The following is an 18,473-nucleotide window of genomic DNA, read 5'->3' on the forward strand; positions in this document are numbered from 1 at the left end:
AAACAGAATGGAGGCACCTCCATGGGAAGGTGCCTCCGCAGGTTGCAGCAGCTCCAAGACCACCTGCATGGGAGAGTGCAAAGTGCAATCAGTCCCAGGGCTCCACCGGTATCATATATGCTGGTGTACTGCCACTTCGGAGGCCCATGCAGAACAGGCCTCCGATAATTCAGAGCATCATTCAGGTCCAATGACTCTCTGGTGTCAAGCACAGACACTTGGTTTAAACAACTTTCAGGCAAAGACCCCATGATTAGAGCAATCACATCTTCATCCTCCAAACCCCTGATTTGCATAACCACATCAAGCATTCATTTTAAATGCTATTTCAAATTGCCCACTTCTTTCATTCTTGCACTGCAGAGCTTTCTTTTTAGAAGTCTTATTTTCTTAACTGATTTTTCACAGTATTTTTTCTTCCCAGCCTTTCCAAAGATCATGAGCAGATTTGCAGCTTATAATAAGGACATTCTTCTCATGATGCGGCTGGCCTCTACCCGGGCCAGGGCTTTTACAGCCTGGTGGAACACTCTTTCATCAGATGTGCGGGCCCTGCGGGATCTTAGTGAATTCCACAGGGCCTGTAAAACGGTTTTGTTCCACCAGGCTTTTGGTGAGGCCAGCCGTGGACTCCCCCTCTCGGATGCCCCTGTGTTGCGTGCCACTCCATCATTGGCACGCCCAATATAACACCCAAGCTACACTGCTGCCCCCGCTTGGCCTTGGGACCGGACGCCATACTCTTATAATTTTGTTCTATTGCTTTATTGTTCTAATGCTGCTAGGTTTTATGAATTCTGTAAACTGTTTTTAGCTTAATTTAAGTTATTTTATGATGTGTAATGCTGTTTTCGGCCACTGTGTGTAATATTGTTTGGCCTGGTGTACACCGCCCAGTGCCCTTCGGGGGTGGGCAGTTAAAAAAATTAATTAATAAATAAATGAATGAATGAATAAATACCCTATTGTTGAAGCCATGAGATAGCATGATTCGAAATCAGCCATTTTAAACAGTACCAACTAATGGAGAGTTGGGGGCATTTCTTGCTCAGTCACATGGGAGAGACTCTGAATAGCAAGGACATGCTTCATACCAAATTGCCAGATCAAAAAAAAAAGCTCATCCAACCAAGCAGGTACAGGAGAACTGCTTGCCAAGGTATTTTAGTTTGGGGTTTGTATTACACTCACATTTGCTGAAACAGCAGGGGTGTACCTAGGCAAACTGGTGCCCGGGGAAAAACCTGAGTTTGGCGCCCCCCCCCCCCCCGCCCAGCGTATGGCCGGCCACCCTCCCCCACCATGACCAAACAATGATTTTTGTACCAGCTCACAAAACACCTCCCACTCCCAGCAAAACATATATGGCTCTCTCCCCACCAACTCTTTTCCTAATTTCCTAATCACAACAACCCTATGAGGTAGGTTGTTAGCCTGAGAAACAACTCCAACCCAGTGCAAGTCGGTATTAAGCATGTAAATCTCTCACAAATCACCCCCAGCAAAACATTTACCAAACAAATGTCAGCATCATCTCTCACAAAACACCTCCAGTGGAATCCACCCCCAAACACCATCACTTTCAATGGTGTTTAAACTAGGGAGCTCAGATTCTTCTTTTAAATCCACCTTAAAGGAAAAACCAGGGTCCCTGGTTAAATCAAAATTGAAAGTGATGCTGTTTGGGGGTGGATTCTCCCCCACCCTGAAACAGCATAACCTTTGAGGGAGATTCAGATGAAACAAATACCATATTCGGCTGGAATCTGGGCAAATTTGAGCACATTCGGACAAAAATTGTCCAATTATGTCCTCCCAAATATGAACAAATGCGAATGCAAGGTATTTGGGCTTTTGGAGGGTATTTTTAGTGTTTTTTGGCCTGCAGGGAGCACATTTTTAAAGCTAGCAGCACCATGATTTCAGGGCATCATCCAGAGACTGCCCTGATGAACAGTTGTTATTGGGTTAGGGGAACAAACGGGGACTTCTTCATCCAACATCCTGCTTCTTTAGGAGCTTGCTTTATTTAAGCAACTCACTTTGCATCAAAGAAAAAAATATGTGCAATGGAAACTCCTGTGCCCTTGACCTTTTGTTGTATTGCAATGAATTAGCAGAGTAAATAATAGGGCAGAAATGTGAGTTGTTTTGTACAATTTTACCAGATAACAAATGAATTTACAATAAAAACAAAAACAGCAAACTCTATAGAAGTGCTCAGTCTGGGGGTCAGTGCAGTCTATCTGTGCCTGTGTGTCTGCCTCTTCTCTTTTGCTGGAAAAAGAAAGGAGAAATCTTTCCAGAGGCTCATGTGACTTCAGTATTCTACCTACATACTCAACAGTTAACTCATGCTTGACTGCATGAAGCAGGCACTTCATTGCACACAAAGAGATAGTGAATACTTTCATGACTGGCTGTGACAGACACTTGCAAAGCCCAACAAAATGATCTCTTTTCCTGAATTCAAATAAAATGGAAATGAGCTCTCAAGAAAGAGTTGAAGACCACTGGCCAACATCTATCCTGTTTTGTATACTCTCCTCTCACCTCTCCTCTCACTTGGAGCAGCAGTGGCGTAGGAGGTTAAGAGCTCGTGTATCTAATCTGGAGGAACCGAGTTTGATTCCCAGCTCTGCCGCCTGAGCTGTGGAGGCTTATCTGGGGAATTCAGATTAGCCTGTGCACTCCCACACACGCCAGCTGGGTGACCTTGGGCTAGTCATAGCTTCTCGGAGCTCTCTCAGCCCCATCCACCTCACAGGGTGTTTGTTGTGAGGGGGGAAGGGCAAGGAGATTGTAAGCCCCTTTGAGTCTCCTACAGGAGGGAAAGGGGGGATATAAATCTAAACTCTTCTTCTTCTTCTTTCAGTAACTTTCAGAGGTCTAATTACGAATCTACTGAGGAGGAATAGATTAAAAAATAACAACCCAAAGCCGCATGGGGAATTAGAAACCTGATAGATTTATCCACATGAGAGTTCACTAAAAATCACCGCATGACATGGCTTTTTTAAAATGTCTGCTTGCTGAGAAGGTTTCCCAGCAGTACAAAGAGCCAGTCAGATTAGACATGAGAGACCGGCAGTGCAAAACTATGCAGAGCTACTCCATCAGTGGAAATGAGTAGGTTTATTCAGGAGAAACTTTGTTTCTCGTTGCCGTATGGAAGAAACTCTGCCAGCAATAAAGCTCACCAGTGTTCCTTTCTCAGACAGCAGCAGAAATACTAGGGATGCCAGCAGTGTGGGATCCAAAAATTTTAGTAACAGGTTCCCATGGTGGTGGGATTCAAACTGTAGCGTAGTGCCAATGGTGCTGGGCAGGGCATGACGGGGGCGTGACCGGGCATTCCGGGGGGCATTCCTGGGCAGGGCTGTGGCAAGGACGCAGCCGCTGCACTGGTCCTTGGGCAGGAAACGAATGCACGAAGGCGCAGGCTGCCACGCACGCCGGTGCACCTCCTGCTAGACTGCTTCAAGTTCTGCACGCTACTGCTGAGAGGAGGGGCATAACTAAGGCAAAAATCACATGGCCAAATCATGAATTAGTAACCCCCTCTCGGCACACACAAATAATTAGTAATCTACTCTCGGGAACCTGTGAGAACCTGCTGGATCCCACCTCTGGATGCCAGCCTTCAGGTGGGATCTGGGGTTCCCCCAGAATTACAGCTCATCTCAGACTACAGAGATCAGTTCCCTTGAAGAACACTGATGTTTTGAAGGGTGGACTCTATGGCATCGTATCCCACTGAGGTCTTGTCCTCTCCAGGCTCCATCCGCAAATCTCCAGGAATTTCTCAACCTGAAGCTGGCAACCCAGCCCCCACACCACCACCCTACTCCCTGCAGGTGACCAGATGGGAGCTGGCAACCCTAAGGAAAGGATTCTGAAAGTCTTTTTTTCAGTTAAGTTGGAATGAGTGTGTTCTTTTCATTGTGGTCATTGAAGAATGAGAATCGCAACGGAGCTGGCCTGTTTGGGGAGGATAGACTACTGCCCCAAATGACAACCCCAGCTTAATTATCTTTCTCTATTGTGTTAAGCAGCTTACTTCAACTGTTGACATATTCCGTTTTCCAATCCCTATCACTGTGGTGCAGAGTGGTAAGCTGCAGTACTGCAGTTCAAGCTCTGGTCATGACTTGAGTTCAATCCTGATAGAAGTTGGTTTCAGGTAACTGACTCAAGGTTGACTTAGCCTTCCATCATTCTGAGTTTGGTAAAATGAGTACCCAGTGTGGGACTAGAATCTCTATTTTTTAAAAATATTTTTATTGTATTAAATAAATCATCAATAAATCATACATAAACATTACAGTGTAATTCATTCCACACTTATCTCTGACTTAATTTACATTTCGTATAAGATAGATAAATGTATTAAATGTGGTCCTACCATCACCATCAAAAGAAAAGAGAAAAAAATCCAATAATAATGGGGGGGGGGAGGAAGAAAAGAGAAAAGAGGAAGTGAAGGGAAAAGAAAAAAGAAAAGGAAGGAGAAAAAGAGAGAAAAAAAATAAGGAAGGAGACTTCCAACTAAGGTTTTTATGCTTATTAATTACATTTTTGAAAGTTTTTAACTGTATAAGTTTTCTAACATTAAGTAAATGGTATTCAGCATTGAAGATAAGTCAACATTTTTTTGGTTTCAGTTTCTGTTTGAAGAAAGTCGTTAAATGGTTTCCAAGTCTTCAAAATAGTTCCTATATTCTTCTGTCTTAGGGACTAGAATCTCTATTTAGCCCCACTCCGTTACGTTTGGAAAGACTGATGAAAAAAAAAGCATCAAAGACTCAGGCTTTAAGAAAGAAAACATATTTTTACTGTGTGGCTCACAGGGTGGTCTGTTTAAGCAAGAGTTACACCCAGCCAAACAAAGACCTTCATCCTTTATAGATACAAAGAATACATCTGTCACAATTCAAATCCCTCCTCTTATATACACACCCAGTATTATCATATTTCTCCAAGATGAGAAATACCTTATGAGGTAAGCTAAAATCAAAATGACTCTTCTGCCTTTCTGAACAAAGACAGCAAGGTGCCCCTCCCTTCAGAGTGAGCTAAAGGGTGTCTGGCTTTTATCAATATGGACACCTGAATTCCTGATGGATGAATATACTAAGAGTGAGACATCTCCAGTGTAAAAAGATTTAACAAACATATATCTTATTCATTTAAAAGGTTAAAAATGATTATAACAATATCTGTAATATGTGATTCTGTTAGACTACATCTATGCATACTTTTCATATATCTTACTATCATTTCAGTGTTCATTAAAATATTAAAAAATACAATTTCACTGTTCCTACAAGTTTCATGTCTCCTTTGACTTCTGATGTCTGAATCATGTGTCACGCTATACCACATTCTTTAGTGATGCACATTTGCCAGCATCTAACTGCTAAGCACTTGGCCTAGAGAGAAAACCTTCTTGAATCTTTGGTCACTTTGGTTGTATAAATCCATTATATATATTTTAATATCAAATACAATTTTCAGGTTTAATCTCCTGTTCCACACCACCTTGCAGAGGATTGGAAAACCACCCCATAAAACAGAGTCTGTATAGAAAACGTTGTGATGTGACATCACCCCATGGGTCAGTATTAACCCAGGGTTTGCACAGGGAACTACTTTTTCCTTTATCTTGCACTCACATCAGTGTCTGAAGTGGAGGACCGGCAGAGGTGTATGGGGGTCAAATGGCGCCCAGATGCAAAACACCCTCTGGGAGCCCCCCCAAGAGGAGCACCATTTACTCACAAGTAAGCACTGCTTACTCACAGCTCCTCTTCCCAGCCCAGCAACTAGGGCACCAGTTTCTCTCTTCTCTTCCTAGGGAGCTTGGTATTAGATTGCTATATACTGACACATAAGAGACACGCACACCGCTCGGCGTGCACTCATGCCACAACGTCCAGGAGCTGCAAACAGGAGACAGGGAGGGAAAGGAAGCAATCAAAACCCTGCAGGGTCCATGGCAGCAGCTGTGCGCAGTGCGGAATAGATCTTTTGCAGGTGAGGAGGTAAACAATAAATGCTTCACATTCAACCAGTATATCCCGCTGCAACCAAGGTCGTTTCCCCACATACCTCGACCACCCTTTGCTGCGCACTACTCCCAGCGCACATCATTTCTGGTGCGCTCCCAGGCTTCCCCACGCCGCGGGGTCATCAAAAGGCGCTGTTTTGAGGAGCGCCAGGAATGACGCGCACTGAGGGAGCGCGATAGCGGCAGTGTCAGGGCGGCTGTGTTGTCGCCGCCCCTGTAGTGGGGAGTGCCGGGGGACTCTGCACTACTTGGGGAGAGTAGCGCGCAGCAGCAGGTAAGTGGGGAAACGACCCCAATCTGGGTGGAAAAAGTCCTTTCTTCCTGCCCTTCCTACGCTCCAACTATAGCCCGCAAGCACACATACACACAAAAACCCACTCGGGAGGTGGGGGGGTCCCTACCCTGCCTTCTTCCACTGCCCCAAATTCTTGCTGTGGCTCCCACCAGAATTAAACATCCCCCCCCAACAGTCCTTTAGAAGAGTCAAGAATTTGCTCGCCAGCTCCTCGGGCGGTTGCAAAATCCACTCCCTCCCCATGAGAGTCAATGTGGAGTCCTCCCCACATTTCCCTTCCTCCACCCCTGCCACTCTCCTGAAGAAAAGGGATACACAGGCACCTCTCTCTTTTTTGTTCCTCTTGCACACACTTATGATTTAGGAAAGCTCCCCTGTGACCCACCCGCCGGCCAGCAACTTCAGAGTCATTTCCCCAGATTAGTTTCCGTCCCGTGGGCTGGAGGTCAGGATGGATCTGCTCCCACTATTTCCCCTATTTTCCCCAACATCTTTTTTTCTTATTCACCCCCCTCCATTTCATCAGGGAGGGTGAGGGAAAGGTGCTCTCGCTTCTCTTTATCTGTCTTTCTAACTTTTCTCCTCAGCTACGAGAGGAAACCCAAGCCTCCCCCTCCCCCACATTTGGCCTGGGGTTCTCCTAATGAGTTAACAAATAGATCCAGCTGCTTCCTTGCCCCCCCCCCCATAAATTCTCTCTTTATTTTTTTCTCCATCTTTTGAGGACAAATATGGTCCAGGGCTGTGGGCACAAGTGAGCATACGCCCATAGAGTCATGACTGGGGAAAGGGGAAACTGCTGCCGCTGCAGCCGCCACCCGGGCGGCTGTTCTTCCTCTGGCCCTACTGTGCCTTGCTGAATTGCGGGGGCCTCTCTGGTCCCTCTGCAGACACCAGAGCAGTATCCTCAAGGTGCATCAGGATCCTCGCTGATTTAATGGCAGTGCTGAAGAAATAATAAATGGCAACCTGCAAGGAGGCTGGGGAGTGGGGCTTGGTGGGGGGCAGTCCAGGCAGGCACTGAGACTGCCTGACGCTGAGCTCCACCCCCACCTCCCTGCAGGCTAAGGGAGCCGCTCTGCACCGTGCAGCCTGGGGCGCATGCAGTTTGGTCACCTACACATTAGCAGTGGCATACCCCCACATGACCAAACAGCGTGCACCCGGGGGCATGGATTACCCCATGTCCCCATTAGCGGTATGCCACTGGGGACAGGAAAGTGTATAATGTAATGACATGAAGGGACAAGATACATTGCATGACGTACTGCTGAGGAGAGAGAAAAAGAAACAATACTGCCATTTGTCGGGGAGAAGAGATGGGAGCAGCAGTGGCATAGGAGGTTAAGAGCTCATGTATCTAATCTGGAGGAACCGGGTTTGATTCCCCACTCTGCCACCAGAGCTGTGGAGGCTTATCTGGGGAATTCAGATTGGCCTGCACACTCCCACACACACCAGCTGGGTGACCTTGGGCTTCTCGGGGCTCTCTCAGCCCCACCTACCTCACAGGGTGTTTGTTGTGAGGGGGAAAGGGGGGATATAAATCCAAACTACTCTCCTTCTCCTTCTCCTTCTCCTTCTCCTTCTCCTTCTCCTTCTCCTTCTCCTCCTCCTCCTCCTCCTCCTCCTCCTCCTCCTCCTCCTCCTCCTCCTCCTTCTTCTTCTTCTTCTTCTTCTTCTTCTTCTTCTTCTTCTTCTTCTTCTTCTTCTTCTTCTATGAGGATGGAAAACCATACTTGCCAGTAATTAGATGGGTCTGGGTGACTTATTGAGCTCTCAGTTTTTATACATCAAGTTGCCACCATCTTGCTGTGTTCCATGTCACAGAACAACTGCATCCCTGATCTAGGTTTCTGGATCTGTGCAAGATACGTGTTTCTCGAGCTGAGCGTGACACTGCTATGATGCTGCCAAGCTTCCTCGGCTAACAACAAACCAAGATTTGAGCTTTTGTTCATTTTTTTTTATCACCAGCCCGTGCTTCGGTTGCTATGTGTTCTAAGAGATAAACAACAACAGTATAAAATAGCCTTCTACCATCAGACATCTATTTTATTTTTTCAGGCACATATTCATTTGTTTTTTTTGTCTGAGAAAGTTTCACATTCTTCTGTTGGGAGGGAAAGGTAAATACTCACCTGATAAATTAGAGCCTTAATGCTTTCGGGGACGTTAATGGCACCGGTGAGCGGAAATGAAACTGGCCATAAGAGAACAGATTGATTGGTATCATTAACCGCAGCAGCATTTTATGCGAACAAAATGTACAGATTGAAGATAATAAGGAAAATGCTGTATATGGAAAGCAACATCTGTTATTTTTCTGGACGTGTTAGGTTCTCATGCCTTGAATCGGCCCAGTAAGACTGACCTTTCTTTAAAATAAGAAAGAACTGTATCTCATGCAGATTTGTGAATATCTGAAAAGGTAAAGGTGTCTGAAAAGGTAAAGGTGCAAGCACCGTGTCATTACTGACATCACAATGTTTACTAGGAAGACTTTGTTTACAGGATGGTTTGCCTTTGCCTTCCCCAACCATCTACACTTTACTCCCAGCAAACTGCGTTCCCATTTGACTTCAAAAGTTTGGAAGGCTGAGCCAATTTTGAGCCGGCTGCCTGAAACTGACTTCTGTTGGGATCGAACTCAGATCACAAGCAAAGCTGTGACTGCAGTACTGCAGCTTACCACTCTGCACCAAGGGGCTCCTACTGAGTTGAAATGCCCCCCTTTTCAGTGATGGGGAGTTGTTGCACAAGGGATGTACTGTTAACCATACTTACCTCTGACAGTGATTTTCCTTGTGAGTGCTGTGTGGTTTCCGGGCTGTATGGCCGTGTTCTAGCAGCATTCTCTCCTGATGTTTCACCTGCATCTGTGGCTGGCATCTGTGGCTGGCATCTTCAGAGGATCCTCTGAAGATGCCAGCCACAGATGCAGGCGAAACGTCAGGAGAGAATGCTGCTAGAACACGGCCATACAGCCCGGAAACCACACAGCACCCAAGTGATTCCGGCCGTGAAAGCCTTCGACAATACATTTTCCTTGTGAGTTCTTCTGGATGCCCATGTACCCTTTAACCAGTGGTGGGATCCAAAAATTTTAGTAACAGGTTCCCATGGTGGTGGGATTCAAACTGTGGCAGTCCTTGGGCGGGAAATGAATGCACACAGGTGCAGGCTGCCACACACGCCGGTGCACCTCCTGCTAGACTGCTTCAAGTTCTGCACGCTACTGCTGAGAGGAGGGGCATCACTAAGGCAAAAATCATGTGGCAAAATCACCCATTAGTAATCCCCTCTCGGTACACACAAATAATTAGTAACCTACTCTCGGGAACCTGTGCGAACCTGCTGGATCCCACCTCTGGATGCCAGCCCTTATGAGATGGTTTTCTGCTGGAGAATCAGGAAGTCTGGAAAGGCCCCGATCTTCCCTTAGTCAGTGTGGTTTCATTCTTCCATCAGACTTTCCTCCTTCCCATCAGGGATATTGACCAGCTGGAGCGGGTTCAGAGGGGGTCAACCAAAATGGTAAAGGGTCTGGAGTCCATGCCCTATGAAGAGAGGCTTAGGGAGCTGAGGATGTTTAGTCTGGAGAAGCGGAGGTTAAGGGGTGACATGATAGCCATGTTTAAATATTTGAAGGGATGTCATGTCAAAGAGGAAGCAAGTTTGTTTTCTGCTGCCTCAGAGACTAGGACACGGAGTAATGGATTCAAGGTGCAGGAAAAGAGATTCCACCTAAACATTAGGAAGAACTTCCTGACCGTCAGGGCTGTTCGACAGTGGAATTCACTACCTCTGAGAGTGGCGGAGTCTCCTTCTTTGGAGGTTTTTAAACAAAGGCTGGATGAGTATATGTCGGGAGTGCTTTGATTGTGTGTTCCTGCATTTCAGGGGGTTGGACCTGATGGCCCTTGTGGTCTCTTCCAACTCTATGATTCTATGATTCTATGAGATGCAAAGGGGGATGTATTCCACATGCCTCCGCCACCTGCAAAAGTCTACTGGGGTTGAACACTGCCTCCATTTTTGGGGTAGAGCTCACCACCCCTTATCAAAATGCTAAATGTTCCTGAAGACTCAAAAGAATTGGAGATCCCTCGCCTGGCATCAAATCCCTTCAGACCTTCCACCCTTCCCCATATTCCACATCTCCAGGAATTTTCCAAGATGGAGTTATCAGCCTTACATTCAGCTCAGACCTTACAAAATCCCTCTGTGTGATTTGTAAATGAGAGCATGGGCTGGGAAGTTGGAATACTTTTAATTTGTGAGCGTTTCTGTCCCATTGTTACACACACAATGTGGGTGAGAGAGGGAGAGAGACAGGGAGAATTAAAATGGCATGCATTATCACAGAAACAATTGAAGAACATGCAGATTTTAATGGGAGGAATTGGTGAGAGGAATGACATTCAAATGATGGCATTTTAAAAAAAAAGACTCGCAGGTTTGGCTTGCATGAGGGAAATGAGAAATTGAATAGGTCTTTTCAAACATAACCGGCAGGTGATGCGAAATTTCATATCTCCCCTACCCTGAATGGCGGGATGAGGGCGTACAATAAACTTGCTTAAACTTTACTTATTCATTCTGAAGTGGATCTAAGACCAAGGTCAACATAGTGAGAGATCAGGTGCTGGAAATTATGCATATATGTTTAGCTTGTCTCAAAAGATCGTACTTCAGAATTTGGTATCATCCCTATGCTGTAGAAAACCAGCAGGGTGAAAATATATCCTTTTGTAATTTTTTTTTAAAAGCATACTTCAGTACAATAGGAACTGCATAATTAAAATATGCCTGACCTTTGTCAGACGCTTCTTTCTTCTCCTAGCCAAGTTATTTTAATTTGCGTGTACAAAACGTTTGTTTTTGAGCAACGGAACACTCAGATGTGTAAATGGCATCTCTTTTTTTCCCCTCTTGTATTATGTCACAGACATCATGCTATGACGTTACCAGGGTTATTTTGAAGAGGCTGTGCTGTTGAGTATAGTCAAGAAGAACCTTGAGAGTTTCTGAACACAAATTTCTCCCACCAGTTTGGGCAGCCAATGAAATCGGTGTCTTTTTTTGTAGAGAAAACTGCCAACCGCTCTACGAAACCCACCCTTTGTTCTGTCCTCTCTAATCTGAGGGCTAAAATGCTGGATTGTTCTGGAGCGGTAGGGCAGCCTTGAAATACTTGTGGGTTTTTTTTATTGCAGTTGGAATGGCTGACATTATACCAGTGAAAATACTGATAACAGGATACACTGTGTTTATTTCTCGAAGCTCTTCTTTGTTCTTTCAATGGCCTTGGGAACTGTCTCTTGCTTGTATCTCTTCCCACCTGTCAGGACTACAACAAATCAATACAGTTCTTTTTTTTAAAGTTAACTTCGTTGGAGTGTGTTCCGCCTTACATTGTGCTGGAACTCACACTTACTGTTCTACCACGTGCCCAGACCTCGTATAGGACAGTGGTGGTGAACCTTTGGCACTCCAGATGTTATGGACTACAATTCCCATCAGCCCCTGCCAGCATGGCATGGCTGGGTCAGGAGAACAAATCTATGCCCACTATCCCGGACTCTCCCCAGTAGGACGAGGGACCCCGGTGAGGCAGCCTACACCTGAGCGGGCAAGGCACCCCCCCATTTGTCCTGGATGGGGGTCGGCACCCTCTGTGAAGATGTAGATGGGGAATGAGTGTGTCTGGTGACATTTCTAGTCAAATCCCAAGCACTGGGGAGTAGATTGAATCATGAGGCGGACAAGCACCTGTGCGCTTATGAGGCACTGTAAATCCGGACAGAGGAGGTCACTCAGGAGTGGGACCAGCTACAATCTGATCTTTCAGATCTTCAGCAGCAAGTGGCGTTCCTGATGGCCGAATGGGAAAGGGAGAAAAAAGCTTTCGAGCTCCCCACAGCTGAGGAGGGGGTCGAGGGGGTGACACGGAAGGTGAACTGAGAGCCGAGCTGCACTCCCTATAGGGGCATCTGGCCAACCTTACACTGAACTGCAGTCCCTACCACCAGGGTGGCGGGTCAGTTGCAGTAGGGAGGAGCGCTCCAACCTACCAACGAGGCCCTGGGGAGGGCCTCGGAAAAGTTTTAAGGTGGATTTTGATGGGAACCAAGACCAAGGTGCCTTTTTCTTGATCCAAGTGGGTTCGTACATGGAGGTCCACGTTAACAGCTTCTACTCAGACCGGGAGAGAGTGTTTGAGATTGGGACCCGGCTCCAGGGAGAGGCTGCTAATTGGCCCGTGGGACTAGTAGATGAAGATGTGCTGGAAATCTCCAACCTAGAATGATCCCTACTGGCCCTGCGACAGAGGTTTGAGGACCCTTTGGTGGAAGAGAAGGCTCGGGGCAAACTACAATGCCTACGGCAAGGGAACCACTCAGTCAGCGAGTTCGCCACTGACTTCCGCAAGCTTGTGTGGGTGGCCTGAATTGGCCCTGGTCCAGCTCTTCAAGGACACTCTTCACCCCAAGATACTATAATTGATCCTGAGATGTTTATGGAATGGATCAGATGGGCAGGGGACGCCAAGTTGTGGATCCGGCAAGTGGAGCAGTCAGAACACCGATGGAACTGCACCCAATGCCAACTGCTCCGGATACCAGAGAAGGCCGTGGACAACAAGAAGACACAAGCGGGGAGCTCCAAATATGCTCGTGCCTGCCAACACCACTTGGGCCTGTGCCTGCACTGTGGAGAAGGTGGCCACTTCATCGCGCCTTGCCCTGGTTGTCGCAACTCAGCAGCAGCTTCTGGAACCAAGGGCCCACAGCACTCAGGAACCCCCACAAAAGGTTCCAAATGACCCCACCCCACCACAGCCAGTGCCACTCTTAACCTGGCTGTCCAAGCTGGGGATTTGAGCAACTCCGTGGCATCGGACGCCCAGGACTATGGTGCACTGGTGGGAAATGACAACGACCTGGCTTAAGGAGCGCCAGTGGCCAGGTCATCCCTGCAGGCGCCAAGGAGTGGGTGAGTGCTTTCTCCACCAAGCCCATAGTCATATCAGTCACTCTTTCCCTCCTGGGGTCTCAGACCCATACCCTTTCCGAGGCCCTCATTGACTCGGGTTGCTTGAGGTGCCTGACCCACCCTGATTTGGTGGCGGCATTTGGACTTGGACTTATTAAACTGAAATGGCCACTCCAGCTCAAGCAGATGGACGGTACTGCACTGTAAGGGGTTTTCCACCCACAAGTCGGAGCCGGTGGCCACATCATTTGCGGGGCACAATGAACAATGGCAGTTCATAGTGGCCAAGTTGGGCATCTACCCCCTAAGGCTAGGCATGCCCTGGTTAGCTCACCACCACCCGGACATCAGGTGGTCGTAACATGTCATTCGCCTACCCACCCCTCCTGGCAGGGCCCCGCCAGATTCTGCGGCTCCTCCCTCGGCCCATTCCAGTGACAGCAAGTGGCTTTTGGTGGGTTCCCTGATGGTGCCACCGCCTTGTGCCTTTGCCCTCCCAGGGCCCTACTGTGATCTGGCTAAGGCCGTCAATGAGGGAGAGTGTGACCACATGCTACCCCACCGCAGAACCAACTGCTCGATCGAGCTGGTCCCGGGGGCCCAACTTCCCAATGGGAAACTGTATCAGATGAGGTACAACTGCCACTTAGCTTTTCCTGTTTTGTGGCTTTTGACTTTTCTCAGCTATAGAAGAGTTGGTTTTTTATACCCCACTTTTCTCTACCTTTATGGAGTCTCAAAGCATCTTACAATCACCTCCCCTTCTCCTTAACAGACACCTTTTGAGATAAGTAGGGCTGAGAGAGTTCTCAGAGAAGATTAGCCCAAGGTCACCCAGCACGCTTCATGTGGAGGGGTGGGGAATCAAACCTGGTTCTCCAGATTAGAGTCTGCCAGTCTTGACTGCTCCACCATGGTAGCTCTGTCAACTTCATTTATTCTTACGCATGTACTTGCTTACTTCACAGTCCCCCTTTCTCATGGAGACCCAAGATGGATTATGCAATCAGAGGACAATGCAATGAAGATGAGTATAATCCTACAGGGAAATAAAACTGGGTAACAAAACTGAAACAAAACAGTATAATACTTCCAATAAACAATACAAGAGGGCAGGGACCTTATAATGTTTTTCTGAGATTCAATCTGCAATCATATTTCTTCGATAAAAAGAGCCTTCTTGAACAATTCCATTTTAATGCAACTTTATAGAAAGGTCCTCCTGAACTACTATTTTGAAGAATGATAAAATAGTAGAAGCCTTCCTAAAATGCAGTTCTGTTGCTTGAATAAAAAGAATCCTCTTGAACATGGAAATGTTCTGCGGATCTTCATGTTATAGCATGCCACAACTGGTCACCTCTTTCCAGAGAGACTTGTATCATACAGTCTCAAGTGGAAGAACCCCATCCAGATAACTCACCCAATCAAGCCGAGCAGTGTGTTGCACAGGGAAAGGAGAAACCCTACTAAATCATTTCAATGACATTTCAATTTTCAATCTCTGCATTGCAGATCATGTGCTTATAAATTCTGTGTAAAGTCCTGCTGCCATCAGAAAAAATCTTTACATGTTTATTAATACTAAGCTGTAAATCACAGACATCTCATTGCCATCTTGACAAACTCTCTCTGTTGAAGGGTTTGAGAACAAAGTAGATTGTAGCAGCTGCTTGGCTGTGAGTCTTAATCTCCCAGTCACCCACCCCTCAACCTTCAGTGATTTATTTTTGAAGTTTTATTTCTGAAAGCTTCCAGTTAATTGCTGTGTGCTTTAATTGGACTCGGATATGATGTTCTTTTGATCACAGTACAAACATTGCTTAGATAAATCTTTAGGGTGTTCTCTAAAACTCAGTGGAGTGTTTGGGGGCCCTCCTTGTACTTCTGAGCTGCAGAGCAAGAAGACTCAGTTTCAAACACAAGTTGTGTTACACAATGTGGCAATGTCAAAAGATGCTCTTGGAGAGTCGCTACATTGCCAGAACCCAAGTTTGTTGACCTCAGAAGGATAGCTAACATGAGCACAATTTATTCCAGCTATCTATTGTCGAAGGCTTTCATGGCCAGAATCACTTGGGTGTTGTGTGGTTTCCAGGCTGCATGGCCATATTATAGTAGCATTTTCTCCTGACGTTTCACTTGCATCTGTGGCTGGCATGTTCAGAAGGTCCAGCTATTCCAGCTATAGCTGGTACTTTGCCCCCTGGCCAAAACAGGAGATTGGAACAGTACAACTGACTGATCCAGGGTGGGAAACTCCTCGAAATATGAGAATGGAGACTGGAGAGATTATGAACTAAGTTGTTTCCGAGGTCTTCTTGTCCCCGTTGGCACCATAAGTCTGCCCTTTTCTGATACAAACCGGAACATGGCTAAATGTTTAGGCTCTTTGCCTAGAAAAGTAGGGCAACTGAGAACAATACTGATAAAGGTGAGGCTGGGCCTTAGTTCACAGGACGTCAAAAGAGTGAAATACTGACATCTTCCAATAAGGGCACTTGCCTGTCCTAAATGTTTTGGGTAAAGGGGGTGATCTCCTCCCTTTTGAATGATTGATTGATGATGGTTGTACTTTGGGGTGTATTCTTTCTAATGCTATTCTGATGTAACCTATACAAATAAGGGACCGCAGCCATTTTGGTGTGGCTCCTCTGATACTAGCTTGCCCGTGGTTGGCCTGAATAAAAATTATTTCTTTAATGTTATTCCTTGTCGGCTTGAGCTTTTTGGGCTTAATTTTCCGAACAAGTTACCCCATGGTAACACCACCACGCCTAATCACATGTAACTAAAACACCTAAAACTAGCAGCATTTTTTAAAGGTAAACTTTTTAAAAAAATTAAAAGTGGTTCATGTAGAAGTGAGAACAAGGGGTATTCATCAAGGCTGTTACTGATCTGGTTAGCAACAGGGCGTAGGAGGTTAAGAGCTCGTGTATCTAATCTGGAGGAACCGGGTTTGATTCCCAGCTCTGCCGCCTGAGCTGTGGAGTCTTCTCTGGGGAATTCAGATTAGCCTGTGCACTCCCACACACGCCAGCTGGATGACCTTGGGCGAGTCACAGCCTCTCGGAGCTCTCTCAGCCCCATCTACCTCACAGGGTGTTTGTTGTGAGGGGGGAAGGGCAAGGAGATTGTCAGCCCCTTTGAGTCTCCTGCAGGAGAGAAAGGGGGGATATAAATCCAAACTCTTCTTCTTCTTCTATATTTGATTTGATTGGTTATGATTAAAGCACAACATTATAAATGCAATACAATTAAAGAAAATCAATGTTATATGGATGTGAAGAACCCTCAAAGTCCACCCTGTGCCTACAGTGGTGGGGAGGGGGAGGCTGAGGGCCCAGGCTAGACCTACAGGCCTGGTTTGACCTGGTTATTTAAAAATTTCCAAAAGAAAAAAAAAGCACCTTGTTTTTCCTTGTTCTTCCCCTTCTTTGGTTCGGAGCAAGTTATATAATTGACTGTTTGGGTTCTGAGTTATATAACTGACTGTTTATGATTTACAATTGTTGCTCTTGTTATCAGGCTAGTGAGAACTTTAAGCTTCATAGTTAAATTTGGGGTTCCCTCCACCCCATCCCCCACCCCCCTACTCCTGTTGCTTCCTCGCTGCTGTTTCTGTGCTTGCTTGCCAGTTTTTGGTTGCATTTTTTTTGCACATTTCCTGCTATTTGCAGACTTTTGATTGAGGTTTGTTATTGCTGACTGTTACCGGATCCTACAGTTTAATAGTTGAACCTCCCCCCTTTGTTTTTCCACCCAATGGGTATTTCTGCATTTGCTTGTGGGTGATTGGCTCCTTCCACACAGCACCGGGAGAGCGGGTCGCAGGAGGGATAAAGTAAACCACTCTCCTGCTGTCCCGTTCACATGTCTCCATATAGGCAATGAACTGAACCTGTGGAGGCAATGCGGGCTGCCATCACACCTTCACATGGAGGTGCACCTTTTTTTTAAAAAAAAAAGTCACCTCCCATGCTGCATAGTGTTAGATTTAGTTTAGTTTAGAGTCATGGATCTGCCCAGTAGTGTGCGTGAGTGCAGTTTATAGAAACTTCCCAAGAGATTAGTGTAAAAGGTAAAACTTACATTTATTCAAGCATCTCCAGTTCACAGCTTTGTTTCAGGAAAAAGGTAGATAGAAAGAAACCCTAGTCTAAAGAGATTATTTTCCCTACGACAAGTGGGCACAACTAACACGCCATCACGTGTGTGCAGGTGAGAGGATGCTACAGTGGGAAAGGCCCCACTGTGGCAGGCTGCCATTGACCATGCGCTCAGGTCAAAGGCTAGAACAAAAGTGAAACCAGCATGGGGAAGAAAGGACGTTAGTGGGTGGTCTCCTGGCCCAGACAAGGAGGGCAAACAAGAGAGGCAACATCACAGTTAGAGTGAGATACACAGCCCCCCTCAGTGTCCAGGCATGCAGAAGTCACTTATTCCAACACATAGCTGTGCAGGGAGGATCCCGCGAGTGGCTGCACTTCACACTAAAATGAGAGAATCGTGGCTAGCACAATTATTGAATAACCCATTTTTTTGGGCGGGGGGAAATGTGGGGCAGCCTTGCTTTAGAGGTGAGAGCCGTGGGAAGTTTCCCCCTGAAATGGGTTTTTCCCCATCCCCATCCTGGGTTTATTGGCCCGTGCCGACGGGGCCTTGGTTGGTTTTCCTGCTAGTGTTATTGTGGGCTGGGTGGGCCTCCCTATGTTAGTTTATTGGGGTTTGCAGGGTGGAGGTTGTTTCTCTACTGAGAAAGATGGAGATGTTAGCTGTAGGGTTGTGGAAGGCATTGGAAAGGAAAAAAAACATGCTTCTTTAGTGTTCTCTTGGAGGAAAAAATGCCTTTCCCCTCCCCTCCATTTTAAACACCGGGAGGTTTGTGGGTTGCTGTTCTGTTTCAATGGCACTGTTATTGGAATTTTATTGGAAGATCACCCCACAGCTACTGGTGACTCTCCTCTGAGATAATTGGACCTCTCACCCAAACTGCTTATGTAATTGGACCCCAAACTGCAACAACCTCAGTGTTTCCTCTGAAGAAAGTCATCAGTAGCAGTAAGGAAAATTTGGTGCCTCTACCTGGAACAACAGCCTCACCAG

This window comes from Sphaerodactylus townsendi, linkage group LG09 (assembly GCF_021028975.2).
Source record: "Sphaerodactylus townsendi isolate TG3544 linkage group LG09, MPM_Stown_v2.3, whole genome shotgun sequence".
NCBI classification, from domain to species: domain Eukaryota; kingdom Metazoa; phylum Chordata; class Lepidosauria; order Squamata; family Sphaerodactylidae; genus Sphaerodactylus; species Sphaerodactylus townsendi.